We start from the raw sequence: 4311 nt of genomic DNA, 5'->3' as shown, positions 1-4311 counted from the left end.
GCGGTGGTACTAGACCCCACCACCCCTGCCGGCGGGGTGGAGATGTTATGCAATGTCACGAAGTAATTCCATCAGCTTATGTATATTTGTAAATCGGTGTATAGTATTGAGTGGTGTGTGTGTTTAATAAATGTACTCTTACTTTTATAAAGCAAAGTAAAGACTGGACAATTAAGTATTGAGTGTTATTTTTGTGCAACTGCAAATGGCGATTACTAGCCCACACCACCTCGCTTGAGTAAGCCTCAGACTGCTCTGCAATGCTACCCTCTGAGAGTCAGGCGCTGCCCTAGGGTGTTTGGTTCCCAGTGAAGGACAAATGTGTCATGTTATTTGTGCAGGCCTCACAGATGCTGCCTCGTTTTCCAACAGTAATGTTATAAGCCTCAAGCATTTTATGTTTCATGATTATTAATAATATTGTCTGTTTTTACTCAAAAGAAATGTATCCATCTTAACGCAGGTTCTTGATAACTATATGATGCCTTGTGGATTGAGCTTGTAATGTTTTATTGCTCGTAATAATAAGTTTGTATTTTTCTGTGGCCCTCCCAGGAGTCCTAAATCTTTAATACATTTCGAATTTGGCTATGAACAGCCCGGGCTATTCTTATAGCCCTGGGGCAACTGTCAATATTGCCTCTGAGGGCCTAGCACACTAAAAGCAGTTAAATATCTGCTTCCAGGTGCTATATTTTGGTAGAAAAATCCATTTGAGATATTGAGCGTTTTTTTGTATTTCTTCGATACAATATTAACAATTAGTGCAGCACTGTGTGCATTCTGTACTGAAAATGTGCAAGTAGCTGTGTTTAAATAGCTGTAGTCTAATACTAGCAAATATGAATGGTCTGGTTTCATTACTGGAAACAAAGTATTATTCATACATGAAGTGCAACTTTCTATTACACCTTGTTATTTAAGTTGTTCTAGGATTTCTCTAACTCGTTTCTTAGATTCATATTTAATTGGGTATTGTTGTTGAGGCCGTGGGCTCTTCCACAATGGGATATCAGGATGAGGGGAACCATCATCCTACCCCACATGGCTGTGGTATAACACAGGAGCTAGTGCTAATGCCCACTCCTTGGCATGTGAAGGTTTTAGTGATTCTGGTACGAGGTTAATGAAATCAGGTGAAATTTCTGTTTACCCATTTTTTGCATTCCATTACAAAATCAGATGGCCAATCCTTTTCAGCCAAAAGAATAATGTAACCATAAGTTCAGTACTCCCAAAAGAGAACATTGATGTATCTGGGTATATCCTCATCCAATTGGAGTTGTATTTCGTATAACCAATGGGGAACACTTACCCTAATATAAGGTGTTTCCACTGTGATATACACACTCAGAGCTACTCTCACCAGACAATCGATCAGGTTTTGGAGAACGCTTGTGACTTATGCCATGCTGTCTAGCATTGTCACCACGCACTCCCCGCTCAGCAGCAGAGTCCTCTATCTCGGGGGCATGCCTGACATTCAGTCCTGCTACCTTTTTAGTTTTGAATTGCGGCTTGTAATGTTTGGGTTTGTCTTCCTGTTTGATGATGTATTCAGACAAATGTTGTGATTCCTTCATCGGTTTCACATGCTCCTCCGATCTGCGCTCTGACCGTCCGCCTCTCTCTGATTGTTTATCTGATGAATCCTGAAAAGAACAACACAAACGTGTGTCAGTATCCTGCTGCCTGTCTGGCGGTCTTATATTGTCATTGTTTTGAAGAGCGTATCATTTTTCAGAGGTGTCCTACTGAGGAGACCCATCCGGTGATTTTCTTTTAATTTATTATTGTCCCACTTCCTTGGTGAAGAGTTGGATGCTTGCTTAGGGTAATCCTTTTCAGAATTACTCTAGTTGTGGTTTACCAAGTCTGACTCCCAAATTATCTCTAACTAGCATAGCGTAGGTTTCTTCGATAATTTTAGGTCATTCACGAACGTGCTGTGCCTGAGTCAAATCCCTTAGGCGTTGAAGTATAGCCAGTGCTGCTGCTTGCCTCTTTATGTTACTCAGTATAATGGCAGATACTGCTGCAAAATTGCCCACCAGTTTCATCCTCACGTCTAGGGCAGGTGCTGCCCCGTACTCATTCTAAAAAGAACAAAACAGTCAGAGAATGGGTACCATGTGTTCTGGTGTATATAATGCAACAAAGACTGTGCCCCAGGTGTTGCAGTCTTCCACAGGGATAGCTATCCTCATCGGCAAGCTGATAGTTAACATTCTGTGGTTTTCCTGTTGCCCTGTATGCTGAAACAATGCTTCAAGCTGGCTTGTTTTTTGTGTAATCCAGAATGGAATTTCCGCCTGTCTGGCAGAAACTTTTCTCATGACTTCATTCAGCATTTGTCGGCTGATGCCGGGGGTGGCCAATTGTGGTTGTGCAGCTTGGGAAACCTTTGCAGGGTTAAGTGTCAATGATTACATAATGAACTGTGTAAGTCTTTTATATATTTTTACTAAATATTTGTATAGTGTTCACATCTCTGCTGGTGGTACATTATCAACATAAGGATGCGTGTGTATCCAGCTAAGACTGGCCATGCTGTTCCGTTATTACTGAGTGCACTGATTTTTGTTTTTGTTGCAGAACGCTTTCTGTTGTGAGTGGGGGAGTTCCTTTAAATCAATGTATGTGTTCTTGATAAGAGAGAGAAGAACTTCTATTTCGTCAAATGGAGAGCAGACATCCCATATTTCATCCTCAGAGTAGTTGTGAAATTATTATCTAGTGTTGTCTGCAGCTGGGAATGTAACTCAGGAATAGAACACCTCTGTCCTAAATCCTTTGTGTACCTCAACCACAAAGGTAGCATCTCTCCACCCCTGGCTGAGGGACCATGGGGCAATAGTTTCAGAGTAACCACACGACTGCAGCTCTCTGAAATGTTTAACGCCCGGGGACCTTTGTCTCTGTACGTGATAGGAGATGAATTACAGACTGGGTATACATTGCTGGAATTAACTCCTTTAGGAGTTCAAGCTTGAGCAACCTACAGCCAATTCATTGGGGTTCCCTTCTCAGCAGAGGAGGACTTTCCTTACCACCACAGATGTCTCTCGTTTGGAGGTAAGTAGGGGTCTCTGAGAAGGCACGATTGAACTACTAAGGTTATCAATTACAATAAGTATCTAACCAATGTTGGCAGGGCCATGTCATGTAGTTTCCCTCCTGCGGTTGGAACTGCGTGTTTGTGGACAGCATTAATGTTGGGATGGTACCAGACTGATTCTATACACCTCCTCTGGATATGTTGTCCTATAGTCCAGCTACCTCACAGTGCCACTATAAATACCCCTAAACCCAGGCGGGTAACAAATGGTTCTGTCAACCACTGAACATGACAACCCTGATCCCTAGGGATCATGGAAACAGGTCTAGAACCTTTTGTTCAGTCACTTGTGCTATCTTATTCTCAGATAATTATACAAGGAATAGACAGAGTGAATTTTTCAATGTTTATTGAACCAACGAGATTCTTGTATGGAATATATATCGATACAACCTCCTATTCAATTGCCTTCCTAGCCCCCTTTTTTTTCTACACTATGGCCCATTACCTCCCTTTGTGTATTTGTGCTAGGATTATTTGATTCGCTGGACTGTTTTTAACAATGCACCCAACTTGAGAATATGTGCAGTTTGATGACCCGATAATTTTGTTCCTGAGCCCAGCGATCCTCACCTTGTGTAGCTTTGCGGGGATTCATTGTTTGCTTTGCTGGGGATATTTCAACATTGCTTTAATTTTGCTCCCCCCATATGTAGCGGTGATGTGATTTGTTTGTTTTGATGCACTTTATTCTTTTGTTTACCTCTGAGGCGGAAAGCCGGAGGACTGTATTTTGCTCTGTGTTTTAAAACTTACTTGTCACTTGCACTGCTTTTAAAAACCTACTCACTTGTTTCAGACGCGCTTGCCTAACGCGCCGAGCAGCCCTCCTGACACCCCCTGACACAGCGGAACGTAGCGCTGATACAGGGAAACCCCTCAAACCGCCATCGCGGCTCGAAGGCGTAGACACGCCCACAACGAGGCCACGCCCATGTCCCACGCCTCAAATGTGTCGGCCATACCAGCGCAGCGGATGAGCGCAGCGGGAGCGCCATTTGCGCGCCAAAGGCGCGCCTAAGGCAAGCCCGTCTGCGCCCGTCCGCGCACGGCCGGGCTCAGGGCCAGAACCCATGCCGGACCTAGCTTCCCCTAGGGTAAGCTTCTCGCGTCGGGACCTCCTCAGTCTCAGACCCAGCAATGATAGCTCATGTAACTATGTCCATGATCTTGACGGACCATTTACCAGCTGC

Source organism: Lissotriton helveticus, chromosome 2_2 (genome assembly GCF_964261635.1).
Source record: "Lissotriton helveticus chromosome 2_2, aLisHel1.1, whole genome shotgun sequence".
Classification (NCBI taxonomy): Eukaryota; Metazoa; Chordata; class Amphibia; order Caudata; family Salamandridae; genus Lissotriton; species Lissotriton helveticus.
This window is presented reverse-complemented; position numbering follows the sequence as displayed.